Raw genomic sequence first — 19,220 nt, 5'->3', positions numbered from 1 at the left:
TCAAAATCTGAATAAAAGAAAACCCATCCCCTTTAAAATATACAATTTATGATAAAATCAAAAATTAAATACATTTGAATAAATTGAATAAGTAGAATATTTTTATAATGAAAACTGAAAAACATTATTTAGAGATATTAAAGATGACCCACATTAATGGATAGATATATAATGTTCATAGATTTAAAGACTCAATATTATTTATAAATCTGCTTTTAATCTATGGATTAAACTTACTCTCCAAATTCAAGTCGTCTTTCTGAGGAAATTGACATAATTTATATAAAATTTTATAGAAAAGGTCAAGATATAGAATATCTAAACATTTTTTTAAATAACAGATTTGGAAACCTAGCATTAATCAATACAATAATCAAAATAGTGTTGTATTGTCAGAGGGATAGTGTTGTACTGACAATGAATTCTTGACAAAGATGCAAAGTACAGAAAGTTCAGATCTATTTCTAGACTCTCTTTTGTTTCACTGATCTATTTGTGGGCTTTTACATCAATAGCACAGTCTTGATTAGTGCAATTTTATAGTGAGCTTCAAAATCAGATTCTCCAACTGAATTCTTTTTCAAGAGCCACCATGCAACTATCTATGGAATTGGAGAAAAGGCAAATCTTCTAAAAACAACTATTCTCCTGTGGAGAATCAACTTCTGGCTTACTACTAGAGTCTGGTAGAGATCGAATGCCTAATAATGAGACACTAAGTGATCATAATGATCTACACTGGCTAATGAACTGATTGGCCAGCAGGTCAGAATCTTGGAATAAACCAAGTTGGAAGATTAGTGACAGGCAGTCTTGGGTCATGAGTGAATGTGCTTCTCAAAATGAGCACAAAATCTTGACATATTTGTGAATTATTTACATAGTTATGCAAGGCTGTCTATTGGAGAGGAAGTCTTCAATAATCAAGTGGAGAAGGTATCTCATGTTGTGAATATCAATCAGGCCTCTTTTCTGAGAAACTCCAGTGCTTGTTTAACGGACTTATGTACAAAACGGCCATGGTGGTGGGATGAAAGTTATGCATAAGATCAACAAAATGGACTTTCCCTCCCCATGATTCTTCTGTCTACTGAAACCACTGATTGCCCAACTGTCTATGGTAGAGCTTAAACATGAAGTCTCAGATTTGCAACCATTCTCTACTGACAGATTATATTGGACTTCTTCCACTATAGAGAGAAGATCAATTTTTCTCCACTGGATTAGACAATTATCCTGTATATGTGTTTGTCTTTCTTGACTGCAGTGCTTCTGCCAGCATCATCAAGCACAGACTTATGACATTTTGTTGTCATTATGGTATTCAGTTGAAAATAGCTTCTGACCAAGGAACTAATTTTATCATAAAACAAGAATATCAATGAGTTCCTACTTATAGAACTGGCCAATCTTACCACATATATTCCTTTACATGGAAGCAGCTGCTTTTCCAGACCATTGGAATGGTCTATTGAAGACTCAGTTATGGTGCTAGCTGGAAACACCACCTGCAAGGCTGCAACACTCCCCCATAAGATGCAGTCCTTTCTTCAAATAAATAAAGTATATGTGGTGTTTTTTAATTATATTGACATAATGCATAGCTTCAAGACTAGAGAGACAAAAGCAGAAGAGGTTTCTCTGTCATACCCAATAATCCATTCATTATACTCTCACTTCCCATTCCCACAGTTTTCAGTTCTGTCAGTCTAAAACGCTTCCCAAGGGAGGAGTAAATTCACATGAGTGCCAACATCTGTCCTGGTGATATGGAAGTTGAGACTGCCACCTGTCGAAATTGGGCTCCCATTGCCACTGAATTAACAGGCGAATAAAAAGGGAATGATTTTCAGCTATCAAGGGAAAATAGACACCATCAAGGCAGAAAGAACCATGCCTGGAGTCGGAGGAGTTTTTAGATACATGTAATAACTTCAATTCAGTAGTAAATGTTAATTAAAGACCTCAGTAATGCAATAAAAACAGGGTCATTTAGGGGCTTTAGAAATAAATATTTGGGACTTCCCACCAGATAAAGAGGCCCAATATGCAGAGGAATGGCTGAGGGAAAAGGAAATCTGAATCAGATAGTGGTAAACATTATAAATATTATTTATAACTAGTTCCTGAAGAGGACTGTAGCAGCTATGCCCATTTTCTCTCTTGTTGGGGAAGTATTACAGGCATACTCCACAAAATCTTTTCTTGTAAGACTGGGTAAGAAAAAAATATGTACTTGAAACCCTGGTGATCAGAGTTGATCAAAAAGCTTGCTATTCTAAGAAACATGCTTCCCTTTATAATACAGACATATGTCCACTAACAGAGTATGAATGTGCCCTTTCAATGATCGGCCTCCAGATCATCACACTGTGGTCCACTGACACTCAGTCTCTGAAGTTTCTGAAGAATGCCACACTATAAATCTGAGGGAGACCAGTTTAAATGATGCTAGTCGTAAAGAAAAATCAGGATGAATCATTGTCTTAAAGAAAAATGAGTATCCCTTGCTCTCATTCTGAATCTGGACATATTTTTTTCTAAATTCCGTTTCTATTAATGTCTACAACCAATCTGACCAAAGAGAAGGCAAACTTGTTTTTGGTAGCTGCCCTTCTCAGCATCTATTTGCCTCTGCATTAATTGTGAGACTCAAAGTATTTATCTTTGTAAAGGTTCCAAAACAGGTCAATAGCAAACTTCCCTTCTTGAAGCAGAGCAGCATAGTAGCTCATATACTAGAAAAGTTAGATTTTTCTTAAAAATTACAGAATAAAATCTGAGACTCGTTGCTGCCTGACTGGAAGAGAAGCATTAGCCTACTCACCTGTGTATGATTTGATCTATCCAAATTTTCAGCACGTCCTTACTCCCTCTGTGTTCCCAGAAACATCACCTTGGTAACTAATGCTGCTACATGGTGAGAAAAGAGCAGGGAGTACTGAAATAGCAACTAGCTCAATCACAGTGAGTGATTCAAATCAGCATTAAGTTAAGCCAAGGCAAGTCACTGCAGCACCAAACATAGCATAAACACCAAAGTATCAGCGAAACTCCTGAGTGAAGAAAATCCCCTCTCAAAGATAACCACACAAAATTCAATTTGGTACTTTTTTCAGCTTTAATGAGGTATAATTGACAAATAAAACCTATGTATATTTAAGGTGTGCAACTTGATATTTTCGTATACATATACACTGTGAAATAATCACCACAATCAAATTAATTAATACATAAATCATCTCAATCACCTGACATAGTTAACTTTCTATTTTGGGGTGCTAAGGACACGAAAGAACCACCCTCTCAGCAAATTTAAACTATATAATACAGTATTGTTAACTCTAGTCCTGTTGCTGTACATTAGCACTCTAAAACTTATACATCTTGCATAACAGAAACTTTGTACTCTTTGAACATCACCTCATTTTTCCTCCTCTTCCCGGCCCATGGTAATCACCATTCTACTCTCTGCTTCTGTAAGTTTGAATATTGGAAATTCCATGTGTAAGTGTAATTATGCAATATTTGTCTTCCTGTGACTGGCTTATTTCATGTAGCCTAATGTACTCCAGATTCATTTATGTTGTCACAAACAGAAGGATTTCTTCCTTTCTTAAGGCTGAGTAATATTTTACTCTCTCTCTCTCTCTCTCTATATATATATATATATATCACATTTTTTTATTATTTCATTCATTGGTAGACATTGAGGTCTTTTCCATATCTTGGCTACAGAGAATAATGCTGCAATGAACATGGAGGTGCAGATATTTCTTCCAAATACTGATTTTATTTCCTTTGGATTGATAGCTGGAAGTGGGATTGTTGTATCATGCAGTATTTGTAATTTTAACTTCTGGAGAACCTTTCATACGGTTTTTCCATAATGGCTGGACCAATTTACATTCCTATCAACAGTACAAGCATTTCCTTTACTCCACATAGTCTCCAATACTTACTAGTTCTTTTTGATAAGAGCCATTCCAGTAGCTGTGTGGAGATATGTTGTTGTGGTTTTGATTTGCAATGCCCTGATGATTAGTGATGTTGAGGACCTTTTCATATGCCTTTTGGCCATTTTTATATCTTCTTCTGAGAAATGTATATTCAGGTTCTTTGCCCATTTTTGGGGGGTTATTTGTTATTGTGTGATTAAGTTGAATGAGTTTCTTGTAAAATATGGATATTACCCACTTATCAGGTGTATAGTTTGCAACTATTTTCTTACATTCTTTTTTTTGAAATTTTGTGGGTACATGGTACATATATATGTATGGGGGTACGTGTGATTTATTTTTATTATACTTTAAGTTCTGGAATACATGTGCAGAATCTGCAGGTTTGTTACACAGGTATACACGGGCCACGTGGGTTTGCTGCATCTATCAACCCATTACCTGCATTAGGTATTTCTCCTAATACTATCCCTCCCCTACCCCCTTCACCCACCGACTGGCCCCAGTGTGTGATGTTCTCCTCCCTGTGTCCATGTGTTCTCATTGTTCAACTCCACTTACGAGTGAGAACATGTGGTGTTTGGTTTTCTGTCCTTGTGTTAGTTTGCTGAGAATAATAGTTTCAAGCTTCATCCATGTCCCTGCAAAGGACATGAATTCATCCTTTTTTATGGCCGCAAAGTATTCAATGGTGTATATGTGCCACATTTTTCTTTATCCAGTCTATCACTGATATGCATTTGGGTTGGTTCCAAGTCTTTGCTATTGTGAACAGTGCTGCAATAAACATACCTGTGCATGTGTCTTTATAGTAGAATGATTTATAATCCTTTGGGTATATACCCAGTAATGGGATTGCTGGGTCAAATGGTATTTCTGGTTCTAGATCCTTGAGGAATCGTCCCACTGTCTTCCACAATGGTTAGACTAATTCACACTCCCACCAACAGTGTAAAAGTGTTCCTATTTCTCCATATCCTCTCCAGCATCTGTTGTTTCCTGACTTTTTAATGATCATCATTCTAATTGGTGTGAGATGGTATCTCATTGTGGTTTTGATTTGCATTTCTCTAATTTCCTCTTTAATCCTCATGATCTCAGTGATGATGAGCTTTTTTTCATATGTTTGATGGCTGCACAAATTTATTCTTTTGATAAGTGTCTGTTCAGATCCTTCACCCACTTTTTGAGGGGTTGTTTTTTTCTTGTAAATTTGTTTAAGTTCCTTGTAAATTCTGGATATTAGCCCTTTGTCAGATGGATAGATTGCAAAAATTTTCTCTCATTCTGTAGGTTGCCTGTTCTCTCTGATGATAGTTTCTTTTGCTGTACAGAAGCTCTTTAGTTTAACTAGATACCATTTGTCAGTTTTGGCTTTTGTTGTCATTACTTTTGGTGTTTTAGTGATAAAGTCTTTGCCCATGCCTATGTCCTGAATGGTATTGCCTAGGTTTTCTTCTAGGGTTGTTGTGGTTTTAGGTCTTACATTTAAGTCTTTAATCCATCTTGTGTTAATTTTTGTATAAGGTGTAAGGAAGGACCCAGTTTCAGTGTTCTGCATATGGCTAGCCAGTTTTCCCAACACCGTTTATTAAATAGGGAATCTTTTGCCCACTGCTTGTTTTTGTCAGGTTTGTTGAAGATCAGATTGTTGTAGATATGTGGCGTTCTTTCTGAGGTCTCTGTTTTTTTCCATTGGTCTATATTTGTTTTGGTCCATGCTGTTTTGGTTACTGTAGCCTTGTAGTACAGTTTGAAGTCAGGTAGCGTGATGCCTCCAGCTTTGTTCTTTTTGCATAGGATTGTCTTGGGTATGCAGGCTCTTTTTTGGTTTCATGTAAAATTTAAAGTAGTTTTTTCCAATTCTGTGAAGGAAGTCAATGGTAGCTTGATGGGGATGGCATTGAATCTATAAATTACTGTGGCAATATTGCCATTTTCATGATATTGATTCTTCCTATCCATGTGCATGGAATGTTTTTCCATTTGTCTGTGTCCTCTCTTATTTCCTTGAGTAGTGGTTTGTCGTTCTCCTTGAAGAGGTCCTTCACATCCCTTGTAAGTTGGATTCCTAAGTATTTAATTCTCTTTGTAGCAAATGTGAATGGGAGTTCACTCATGATTTGGCTCTCTGTCTATTCTTGGTGTATAGCAATGCTTGTGATTTTTGCACATTGATTTCGTATCCTGAGACTTTGCTGAAGTTGCTTACCAACTTAAGGAGATTTGGGGCTGAGATGATGGGGTTTTCTAAATAAACAATCATGTCATCTGCAAACAGAGACAATTTGACTTCCTCTCTTCCTATTTGAATGTGCTTTATTTCTTTCTCTTGCCTGATTGCCCTGGCCACAACTTCTAGTACTATGCTTAGTAGGAATGGTGAGAGAGGGCATCCTTGTCTTATGCCAGTTTTCAAAGGGAACGCTTCCAGCTTTTGCCCATTCAGTATTGTATTGGCTGTGTGTTTGTCATAAATAGCTCTTATTATTTTGAGATATATTCCATCAATATTTAGTTTATTAAGAGTTTTTAGCATGCAGGGTGTTGAATTTTATTGAAGGCCTTTTCTGCATCTATTGAAATCATAATGTGATTTTTGTCGTTGGTTCTGTTTAAGTGATGGGTTACATTTATTGATTTGTGTATGTTGATCCAGCCTTGCATCCAGGGATGAAGCCAACTTGATCATGGTGGATAAGGTTTTTGGTTGCTTTTTAACTCTGTTGATGGTTTTTTTTCATTGTGATGCAGAACTTTCTTGGTTTGATATAGCCTAACGTGTTTTGTATGTTTTTATTGCCTTTGCATTCAGTGTCATATCAAAAAATTCATTGAGAAAACCAATCTCAAAATGCTTTTTCCTATGCTTTCTTCTAGGAGTTGTAATGTTTTAGGTCTTATGTTTAAGTCTTTAATCAATTTTGAGCTGATTTTTTTATATGGTGAGACATAAATGTCCAATTTACTTCTGCTACATGTAGATATGCAGTTTACCCAATATCATTTGTTGAGAAGACACCCCTTCCCCCATTGTTTTTCTTGGCACCAATGATCAGTTGACAGTAAATGCATAAATTTGTTTCTGAGGTCTCTATTCTGTTCTTTTGGTCTGCATGTCTATTTTTATGGCATTACCATATTGTCATGTTATTTTGGCTTCATAATATAGTTTGAAATCAGGAATATTGACATGTCCAGCTTTGTTCTTTTTTATTTAACTATTGATAACAATTGTTTTAATGGTATACTGCAAAATTTAGAAGGGCAGTCATGCATCAAAAACACACAAAACAAAAAAAATGCTAATTTATATAATAAGAAGGGAAGAGAAAATGGTATTATACTAAATTTAGTCTACCATCCTACTGCAGGGAAACATTACAAACGTATTGTCATCTATATTGAGTCATAATAATAGGCCTTTTAAATGTTAATAAGAAAGACTGAGAGGCATATAAACAATATACAACATTTGAGTGTGGTAATTCAGATTGTATTCCTTTTGAAAAGGCTTTATGATGCAGTTATTGATTCATCAAGACGAAACTGTTTTCTGTGTCTTAACAAGCCTGGCTTCATGTTACACAGACTTCTGTGGGGTTGACTCTTATTTGGAACCATTTCAAACTAATTAGCAAAAAGAGAAATGGTGGTGTTCGTAAGTACCACAGCTCTGGGCCTGTTTGAACAGCTCTTCTCCAAAATTAATTTGGTTGTAGCCCTGCATGAATAATAACTTTGTGGCAACAGTTTAGATAAATATATTGTTAATCAATGCCATCTTTCTGAACAAAATGCTGGAGCAAATACTACATAACAACACAAGACAACATAGAAAAGTTGAGTTTGAGAAGCTTTGAAAGACACAGTTTGCAGTTCAATTTTGTTTCTTTTTTGCAAATGATAAGTATTTATTCAGTTTTCAATTAATTTATTTACTTTTGTTTATGGTGTTTTATGATCCTGAATTATTATTACACAGTTGAATAGTAATTTCCAACCAGCCCAAGGTTCTGGGCTGGGGGACCATTGCATACTCGGCTTAGTAGATTTATAAGGATTGACAATGGCTGGGAACTGACTGGACAATGCAGAGTTTTAAATATTGACATGTTTTTTTTAATGGTTAACAGTCTTGTCCTTTTATTTTCAACTTTTATTTTAGATTCAGGTGGTGAATGTGCAAGTATGTTACATGCATAAATCGTAAAGGCATAAATTTGCATATGTTTACCCAGCCTTGCATCCCAGGGATGAAGCCCAGGTATATTGTGTGATGCTGAGTTTTGGAATATGAATAGTCCCATCACCCAGGTATTGAACACAGTACTCAACAATTAGTTTTTCAACCTTGGCCCCTACCCTTTCCCTTTCTAGCAGTCCCTAATTTATATTGTTGCCATCTTTATGTCCATGAGTACTCAATAATTTAGCTCCTACTTATACATGAGAACATGTGGTATTTGGTTTTCTGTTCCTTCATTAAGTCTCTCAGGATAATGGCCTCCAGCTGCATCCATGTTGTTGCAAAGAACATGATTTCATTCTTTTTCATGGATACATAGTATTCCATGACATATATGTACTAGATTTTTTTTTATCCAATCCACCATTGATGGGCACATAGTTTAAATCCATGTCTTTGCTATTGTAAGTGATTTCCTCTTTAATCTTCTTTCTAAAGTTTGCTTTGGCTATTTTGGGTCTTTCATGACTCCATACAAATTTTAGAACTTTCTATTCCTGTTGAGAATGTCAGATTGACATTTTAATAAAGATATATTGAATCTGTAGATCATTTTGCATAGTATGGATTATTTTTAGAAGCAGGTTCTCACTGTGTCATCCAGGGTAGTCTCAAACTCCTGGCTTCAAATGATTCTCCTGCCTCAGGCTCCCAAAGCACTGGAACTGAAGGCATGAGCCACTGTGCCTGGCCTACATTTTAACAATACAAATTATTCTAATTTATAAATATTGTATGTCTTTTTATTTATCCATATCTTCTTTAATTTTCTTCATCTATATTTTATACTTTATAATGTATAAGTTTTTTACCTCCTTGGTTACATTTATTCCCAAGTATTTTATTCATTTTGATTTTTTGTAGCTAAATTTGTATTTTGCAATTTCACTAATTTTTTATTAGTTCTAAAAGTTTTTATTGAGTCTTTAGGATTTTCTACATGTAGATCATATCACCTGCAAACAGAAATAACTTTACTTCTTTCTAATTTAGATGTCTTTTATTTATTTCTTTTTTTTTTTTTTTTTTTGCCTAATTGCTCTAGCTAGAACTTTTAGTAGTATGTTGAACAGAAGTGGTAATAGGGAGCCTCCTTGCCATGTACCAGATCTTACAGGAAAAGCTTTCAGTTTTTCCACATTGATTATGATATTATCTGTGAAGTTTTCATATATTGTCTTTATTGTGTTGAGATAAAATGGATAGAACACTCAGGACAAAAAAGTTATAAAGAAACAGCTAACTTGAACATTGCTGCATACTAAGTAGACCTAATAAACATATACAGAACTTTCCACCTAACAACAGAATAATATACATTTTTCTCAAGTGTACATAGAATGTTCTCCAAAATAGATTACATTTTAGATCACAAAACAAGTTATAGCAAATTTAATAAGATTGAAATCATTCCAAATATCTTTTCTGGCCACAATGGAATGAAACTAGAAATCAATAACAGTAAATAAATGAGAAATCTTACAAATACATAGTGACTAAAAACACACTCTTGAACAACCATCGGGTAAAAAGAAAATCAAAAGAGGATTTTAAAAATATCTGAAAACAAAATTATGAAAACAACATACCAAAACTTAAGGTACACAGCAAAAGCAATACTAAAGAGGAAATTTATGGTAATGAACACCTACATTAAAAAGAATAAATATCTCACATTTAAAAACCTAACTTTACACCCCAAGAAACTAGAAAAAGTAGAACAAACTAAGCCCAAAGTTAGCAGAAGAAAGGAAATAATAAAGATTAAAGCAGAAATAAATCAAATAGTGAATAGAAAAAAAAAAGTAGGAAAAATCAACAAAACTATTTTTTAATTAATTTTTTTAAATTTTTAATTAATTTTTAATTAATACAGCAAACTCTTAGCTAGGCTAACTAAAGGGGAAGAGAGCGAAGACTCAAATAAATAAAATAAGAAATGAAAGATGAGACTTTACAATGGATGCCTCAGAAATAAAAAGGATCACAAGGGACTATAATGAACAATGATACACCAACAAATTGGACAACTTAGAGGAAATTGATAAATTCCTAGCATCATATAACCTACCAAAACTGAACCAAGATGAAATAGAAAGCCTGAGCAGACCAATAAAATTTAAAAAGGTGATTTATCAAGAATCAAATACTTTCCAACAAAGAAAAGCCTAGACCAGACACCTTCACAGGTGAATTCTACCAAACATTCAGAGAAAAATTAGAACCAATTCTTCTCAAAACATAGAGGTAGATGAACTACTTCCAAACATTTCATGAGGCCAGCATCAATCTACTAGCAAAGCCAGACGAAGATACCACAAGAAAAGAAAACTACATGCCAATTTTTGAGATTGAGTTCAGCCCATTCGGCTGGGAGCGCAGCATGGATCCTCAGTTTTCACTGCAAGCTCCTGGTGCTCCTGGCCTCCCTGCCTCAGCCCTCCCAGAAGTTGACTCAGGTTTCACGCCTTCCCGGCTAGTTTTTTTGTATTTTTTAGTAGACGTTTACCAGAGCCTGCCAGGGATTTGCCTCGGGATCTCCTGACCGTGATCTCGGCCTGCCTCGGGCCTCCAGTATGGGATTATGGCTGAGCTACTCATACCTGCCCATGCCAATTTTTCTAATGAACATAGATGCAAAAATTTTCAACAAAATACTAGCAAACCAAATTCAACAGCATGTTAAAAGAATTACACACCATAACCAAGTGGATTTCCCCTGGGATGCAGGTGTGGTTCAACATATGCAAATCAATGAATGTGATGCACCATATTAACAAAATAAAGGATAAGAAAATATTATCCTGATAGATGCAGAAAAAGCATTTGACAAAATTCAACCTCCACTCATGATAAAAACTCTCAACAAAATATGTATAGAAAAAACTTATCTAAACACAATAAATGCCACATGTGAAAATTTGTATTTTATTTTGTCTCTGATAATTCTCTTCCTTTTGGATTAAGAATTTTGTACCATCAATTACCATTATTTTCTAAATACTTATGGGATTAAAACAACCCTAATATTTTGGTATAAACGAGAGAAACTATAGGATTCTGATCCCCTGACAATTACAATCAAGGGCACAGAAAATATAAAGTATTTCAAAGTTATAGAGTCCAGAGCAAGGAGCCACTATCTCATCAGCAATTAAGAGTGGGTACCATACTTTCCCACCAGAGACGCCTGTGACTCATGCTTTAGAATATTGCAGTGTATAACATTGATATGCCCAAACTGGAGGACTTATTTATTTTCCCCCTTTGGAGCTGGGACCCATATCCTGCTCACATCCATCAGGGACCTTCCAGTCTAACAATGACTTATTAAAGAGCTCTAATGTATAAGCTGATTAGACTCTAGACAACAGTCACCACCAACCCCTCTCCCAAATAACCAGAAACCTGTTGGATCTGAAATCAGCTCAGCATTCATTAGTATCATGACAAAGCAAAGAAAGAGTTTAGGCCAAGGTCTTAATGAGATACAAGAGTAGTTACATAGAAAAAAATGTGTGAGAGAACCCGAAGGTATAAAGTTACAGAGATTGATATTTTATAGCTTATATACAGACCCGTACTAAATGGAAACATAATACTTACTAATTACTCTTATGTACTGAGTGCCTACTAATGGACTCACAGTGTTAAACACTTTAGACACACTGGCCCTAATTCTGACAATTTTCCTTCAAGAAAGATATTACTGTCTCAGGTATATAGGCTAAAGTCAGACATTGTCATCAAATGATAAGAAGGTTGGTGGTTGACAAAAGCAAAAAATTTAAAAGTAGTGCATACTGTATTAGTTAGATAGTGTTAATAATAAAGAAAGATGGGATTTTACCTGACAAGAAAAGAAGTGGGAAGTATATGGGAGCTTCAGAATGCTGACAGATTCCTGGCTCTTTGGTCTAGTGTGGGAGAGCAAAAACAGTAACAATTAGTGACACCCACAAGGTAGGTGATTTCCATGGGGCAGAGTCAAGGTTTTTTAAGGGATTGTATAAGTAAATGTTTTTCAGAGAAACAAAACCAATAAGACATTTATGCATAGAAAGAGATTTATTTGAAAGGATTACCTCCCATGATTGTGGGAGTTGGCAAGTTTGAAATCTTCAGGGCAGGCCAGCGATCTGCAAAGCCAAGGAAGAGGTGCTGATGTAGCCTTGAGTCCAAAGGCCATGTGGAGGCTGAACTCCTTCTTTCTTGGGGGACCTCAGTTGTTTTTTCTGGAGGCCTTCAACTCACTGGGTGAGTCTCACCCACATTATTGAAGGTAATGTGCTTGACTCAAAGTCTACCGATTTAAATGTTTATCATATCTAAAACGCATCTTCACAAAAGCACCTTTATCTGACAGCTGTTCGACAAGCAACTGGATACCATAGCCTAGCCAAATCAACAAATGAGATTACTCATCACAGGAAAAAAAAAAAAGATAATTATTTAAATATAGTGAAAACATGGAGTAGAGTAAATGTATATAGAATGAGCATCCTGAGTCAATAGATAGAATATGAGAAAAAAGAAATGAAAGAGAAAAGGCATGAAAGGATCCAAGAGAAGAAGGACTAAAGGAGTTTGCATTACGGAATGGCCTACAACGATAAAGATAAGAAGCATGGTGGATTTGACATTTCTCAAAGGGAAGGCCAGAGCCAATGAGGTGGTCCTCACCTGTTGGAGGCCTAAGCAGGTTAGTAGAGTGAATATTTCTCATTATTGAAATGGAACATTGTGGAGGCAACATTAAAATTTTTTGGTAAAGATCTTTTAGGAACAGAAAAGGATCAATTGCCCTAACAACGACTAAGTCGGTATCAGTCCCTCTCTTGTGGTCAGAAAGCCCTAAACTCTGTAAGTGAACCTGGGAAAGACTAGAGTTTTTCCACACTGCTTGAGTGAAATCTAGCAGCTAACCCAGACTTTTGTCAATCATCCACCCACACCTTTAAATCTAATTTGAGATGTTTACAAGATATTTCAGTGGGCATGTCACTCCACGTCTCTACTTTACATTATTGAGGCTTGCCTAGCCTGCTTCTCCAGAACTGGTTTATGAAGTCCTACTGGAATTTGGTCTGCTTGTGATCTGTGCACCTTTCTGGTGTCCCATGTGTGGCCACTGCTTCTGCTGTGTTCTCTCCTCCTAAATTCCTGAGAATGACTCTCCAGCACTGTTCCTTGTCTTGAGCCAGTCCGACTTTGTTCCAGACACCGTTTCACGTAGCACCACAGTCGAGCATATTCTAAGCCCTTTCTGAAAATATTGCTGACAACAGGTTTAGGCATCAAGGCTCATACATAACAAAATAAAACAAACAAACAAAAATGAACAATAACAAAGCTTTGTGTTCAGTCTGCTCTGTGGGACTATTTTAGCTGATTCTGAACTGCTAGGTCCTAAACCCTGCAAGTCTGCTGAGTCATAGTAACTGCCTGCCCAACTTGTTTAATCTTAACTACATCCTAGAATCTACTCTTATTGACTTCCAGAATCCCGTACTAGAAAGGCTCGAAATTTGATACCCTCATGATCCATGTGATAACTCACAGACACCTTGAGAAAGTAGTGTAATGGATTGAGTCAGACTGACCTCTGTTATAATCCTGCATGCTATTTGCTAACTGTGTGACGCTCAAGGCATTATAAAAGAGAAATATTAATTCTCAAAATGTTACTGTATATATTAAATGGAACTAGTCTCATGTTTGTGAAACCAAACTACCACACTGCGCAACATGTTAAGCCTGTTAAATATGAATATGAATGAACAAAAATATGACTTTGACATCCCACTTGCATTTCTCTGGGATAAGAAAAACATAAAGACCTTAGTCTTGCTGATAAATAAACCAAAAATACTGAATATAATAGTCTTTATAGTAGTCAAACATGATAATTTGGGATGTATAAAACATAGAGAGATTATACCATTCATTTTTCAAAACATTTCCTTAAACTGCAAGTTCTTTCTCTTGGAATAGTATATTATAAGATATTAAAGATCTGTTAAAACTGCTGATTGTAAAGCAAGCTGGAGAAATAGATTTTTTTCTTGTTACTCCTTTGCCCACTCCATTATCCCAGTTGATTTCTTGCTCCTCTGAGTCAGAAAAGGAAATAGTTTCTGAATATTCAAGGAGAAAAAGAGGGAAGAGCGAAAGACACATCCCTTCTCACCACTACCCAACACATTTACTTCTTAGTAGAAACCAATGATAGGCAGACAATCAATAAACTGGAAGAGCAGTAGCTATATTTTCCTAAAGCTATGGGCAGATATAATATACTTGGAATTCTGTGGGTTTCTTTCAGTAAGTCTTCTTCTATCTGAAATAGCATATAAGATGGGATTGTGAGTGGATAATTTTAAGGAATATAGAGGAAACTTTTGTACGTGCTGAAATGGTACAATGACAAAACATACAGAGAACAAATTAGAGCAAGGGAGTAGCCTAGCCCAGAGAAAATGGGATGCCACGTAACAGGTAGAAGCTTGGACTGGTTAATGAACTTTGAATTAAGAGAGGGTACAAACAGAAAGCCTAAGAGAGAACCCTGGCCATACCTGGACTAAACTCTGGTGGCTGAAGGAAAAGTAAAAGGAATGACTAACATTGGCCTCTAATTCCTTCAGTTTGTATTCCTGCTTGGCCCTGCCTGGAATCCCATTTTTTATGGACTGGTGACTGCCTGGTTCTAATTGGTTCTGATGGGAAGGTGGAGGGCAGGAAGGGGGCAGGGAATTGGCCAAAATGGAGGGAAGCCTGTGTCTTCCTACAACTCCTCATCCAAATTAAACAATTTAGCTTTTCTCAGGCAGATATAGTTTTGCATCATTTTAAGCAAGTTTTTCTTTCACCTTCTAAACCCCCACTTACTTGTAATTAATTATTCGTCAAGATGGTCCATAAAACAAGCTATGCCAGGAAGCTTTGAAACAATAAAGCAATAGACACATGGTGAGTCACTAAACAGACAAGGACATTTCTACCTTTATACAATGCAAAATTCCAGAGAGCCCCTTCATCCCAGAGATTTTTCTTTTGCTTTCCAAAATCAGTCAGAATGTTGAGGGTCTAATCACTGGCAGGCACCCAGATAATGTCATGCCTTTTTACAAAGGCAAGGATATCCACTGAAGCCTTAATTCATTTTAAAAAATTGGAAGAGACCCAATAAAAACAGGAGAAGCTATAATTTGATTTTTAAAAGTCCCAGATTTTGAATAAGCATGAAACAAAGAGAAGACATCTTGATAGAGTTCAAACAGGTTACTTGGACTGCTGAATCCCCCAGAAGACATAATAATACATGATGGGCAGTATTGTCATTAGCAAGAGGACAGAACCAAGGGGCAATAATCCTAAAAGTTACCAGTGAGGGTCCTAGATCACAAAGACTTGGGAATTTGGTAACCAATGATATATAACTACAGAATAAACAGGCAGTTCTGAGAGAACTAAAAGAATTAGTGATTCAGAATTATAAATGCAGTCTATATCAGGACTAGTTAGATCCAGACAGGGATATCATTCCAAAGAAAACAGGTTTCTAGGCAGGGCCAGGGCAGAGATTAGAACTAAAAAGTAAAGCAAAAAAGGTAATTATGTGGGATGATAAATATGATAATCTTGTTTTACTATAGTAACCATTATAGTATCTATATATACCTATGTATTTATACATAACTCATAGCATTATTTTGTAAACCTCAAATAAAATTTATTTTTTGAAAAAGCAATCAACCAGGAAATTTAAAAATCTAGAATAGAGATACAAGGAAATACAAGGAAAGGTAGTTGGCATTGTCTATCTTTCCTCTTATTGATCCAATCTTATTTTTAGAATCATGAAACCAGACAACAGATCCATATGTTCATTTTAAACTGAGTACACAAATGGTGTTCAAATGAGAATCTCCCACCCTAACCCAAGACTAGAAACTTCTACCAGTTTAGGAGCCCCTGGGAGGTCATAAGCCAGTATCTGTGGGTAATATAAAGTAGATACAAAACTCTTATTATGGAAGCTTCAGAAATAAGAGCTAGACATGATAGAATGAGACCTGAGATTGGCTGAATGTATAGGTAATTCAGATATCATTTGGAAATTTCCTCTTCCTCAGTGCCCTAGGTTGAAACGTCCTTGAATCCTTACTGATTTCATATTTGGAGAAAGTCTAAGAACCTCTCCAACATCCATAGAATCAAAATATCCATGTCACCTCTATCTCTAGCCCCTACATTCAAGCATTTCATCTCTGTTTAGTTTCCATATCAACCCAAAATCAAATATCCCAAGCATTTTATGATGGTCTTTGATTTACCAATGACTTGAGGTTCATAGAAACTGATACATGATACTATTATCATGATCTCCTTTCATGTCTCCTTTTTCCTTTCTGACTCTCTGTCTCACACAAAGGAAACAATTTCACCTTGTCTATTATGTATTATTTTTCTCATCTTTTTTAGAAGTCTTGGCACTAACTAAAACCAAAGCTTGTCAGTATTTTCCTACCTCAAGATGGCTTAGAAAGACAGTTTCCAAAAAAAGCAATATTCTCCCTAAGATGATAAAATCTCTCACCACCAGAAAAACAGAAAACTATTTTAGATTATTATTCTTTCCTGAAAATGATATTTGTAACTTATGCAAAATTTGAGCTGAAATTGGATAAGTCATATGCAAGAAAACTGAAAATTGATAAAGGGGACCAATCCCTGAGTAAGGCAGCAATGTTGACACAGACAAGGTAAATTGTGCAAGCTCAGTGAGGCAGAAATTAACCTCCAAAATACATGGCAGTGACCATTACACATTATTTCTTCAAGCAGAGGACTGCATACCCGACCATTCTCCCTGTCAATAATAGAATTCATTCATACTCTTATTTAGGTCACAGAACAGTAACAAGTGAGGTTAAGAGCTTTGTCGGGTCACAGATAGAGGCATAAAGAAAGTAAGGAAACAGAGGGCTCAGCAAAAAGGGCAGGGATGCAAAAGCCAAACTGTGGGCTACAATAAAACTTGCAAACACTTGACAATGCCTCGTGTATGAAAGATAAGAATTATAGAGAGAAGAAGCACAGAATCTCAGGCAGAAAGATATAATTTGACCTTAGCATGTGTCCTTGATACACACAAGGATAGTGAAATAGGAGTGTGAGGTATAAGATTCGTGGATATTCCTATGTGTGTTCTTGTCAGGATCCCTGGTGTGCTGCTTCACCATCTGGAAAGCTCTGTGGCCAACAGCACCTTCTGCCTGAGTGTTGCTCATGCTCACTGGGCTCATTCCACCCACTTGGCCCAGCGGGCTACACTTGGCTATGGGTCCAGATCCCACACCTACCAAGGGTGAGCCAGGTGTGGAGAGGCAAGGGTTGTGTGAGCAAGCAAACGCAGAGTCCAGCCACTGCACACAGTCAGGCATGTCAGCTGCTGGGGCAGGGTGGGCAGCTTCAGATGCCAGCACAGATGTCATCTCCATGCGAGGCTGCAACTGGACCTGATGTACTGCACATGGCTTCTACTGCAGACACGTGCATCCAGATAAGAGGAACACAATGGTGCCCAAAAGCTTGATGATACTACAAATTGCAGAGCCCCAAAGAGGGTGTCACAACACTGGCTCAGGGACCCCCTAGTTCTGGGCTTGCTGAGGGGCTGCAGCTCTTCTCTCTTTGTCACCTACAATGTGGCAAGCAGGGGGCATACTTCAGCCCTGTTTGTGTTACAGCTGTTTCAGTCCTGTGATTCAGCAGGTCTCCAGTTTTTATGTGGTGTCCAGGAAGAATGAAGTACCCAAACAACTGGAGGGTGAGTAAGGAAGAGAGGAGCTTCATTGAGTGACAGAATGGCTCTCAGGAGACCTAAAGTGAGTAGTTCTTTTCTATAGGCAGGTCGTCCCAACAAGTGTCCAACATTCAGCAGAGAGGAGACCCAGAGTGGGTAGCTCCTTTTCACAAGCTGGTCATCTGGACAAGTTGAGGAGACCCGAACTGGGTATCTCCTTCCTACAGCTGGTCATCTCAACAGCTCTGTGAGTCTGGCTGAGTTTGGAGTTTTTGTGGGCTTCAGAAGGGTGGAGGTGTACACTTATTAGTTCATCAACAGCCATGGGTGGGTCCGGAAAATGCATTATAAGTTCTCACTCCAGGCCACAAACTGTGCTTGGAAATGAAAGCCCAGCCCCCGTGCTTCAGGTCATCCTTGGCTTGAAGGTGAGGTTTCACCAGGGATGTACCCCTTTCTGCCCAGGAGCCTGTCTACCTCCTGCCACCATCAATGATGTTGTCCATGGAACCCAGGCTGTTTGTGTCATGGGGCACATGCAGGCCCATGCCAACCTGCCCTCAGCCCCCCTCAGCCTCCCTCACATGCCTGTCAGTACCAAAAGTCCAGAAGGGGCTGAGGTGTCAGGTGGCTAGCATGTTAGAGTTGCTCCAAGTGTGCACACCTAGCCAGCTTGTGACAGTACCCAGGCTCAGCCTCAACTTTTCTCCAAAATTAGAGTGGGCACCAGGAACAGGGAGAGGCCAGGGAGTGGGAGGAGAGACTTTTGAGCCTTTGGGGTCAGGGAGGACTACCTGGGCCTCCAAGAGTTCAGGGATGCCCAGGTCTGCAGCCACGGTTAGGCAGCTGCAGCTGCAACCAAGAGGGTGGGGTCCCACCCCATAAACTCATAAAGGGGCAGGGCTCCTGCCTGTTCCCAGCTCCCACTTGTTGCAGGAAGTCAGGGATCCCAAAAAGAGGGACTGGCTGGAGCCACAGTAGAGGAACTTAAATTGTGAAGATTTCTTGGACATACATCTGTTCCCCAAATTAATACCTTTATAATTTCTTATGCCTGTCTTTACTGCAATCTCTGAACATAAACTGCAAAGATTTCATTTTAATATGAACATTTATCAGTTCCCCAAATTAATACTTTTACAATTTCTTATGCCTGTCTTACTTTAATCTCTTAATCCTGTTATCTTTGTAAGTTGCGGAT

The 19,220-nt window shown here is 37.3% G+C and overlaps 1 protein-coding gene across 3 annotated transcripts in view; it reads right to left on the bottom strand.

Annotated features, from left to right (window-relative positions):
* LOC101020381 (putative selection and upkeep of intraepithelial T-cells protein 1 homolog) overlaps nucleotides 1-19,010 on the bottom strand; it is a 63,313-nt gene extending 44,303 nt beyond the window's left edge. The window contains exons 1-3 of one of the 3 annotated variants that reach the window (XM_031668414.1): nucleotides 13,315-19,010; nucleotides 12,294-12,347; nucleotides 12,059-12,125 (exon numbers count right to left, since the gene is read on the bottom strand). The gene's annotated coding sequence lies outside the window, so the exon portion shown is untranslated. Of the gene's footprint in view, nucleotides 1-12,058 lie in introns of all 3 variants that reach the window. The other 2 variants (XM_031668413.1, XM_031668431.1) reach the window with 2 other exon arrangements.
* Between the last annotated feature and the right edge of the window lie 210 nt (nucleotides 19,011-19,220).

This window comes from Papio anubis, chromosome 1 (assembly GCF_008728515.1).
Source record: "Papio anubis isolate 15944 chromosome 1, Panubis1.0, whole genome shotgun sequence".
NCBI lineage: Eukaryota > Metazoa > Chordata > Mammalia > Primates > Cercopithecidae > Papio > Papio anubis.
Note: the sequence above shows the minus strand (reverse complement) of the source record. Positions and strands in the feature narration are given on the sequence as shown.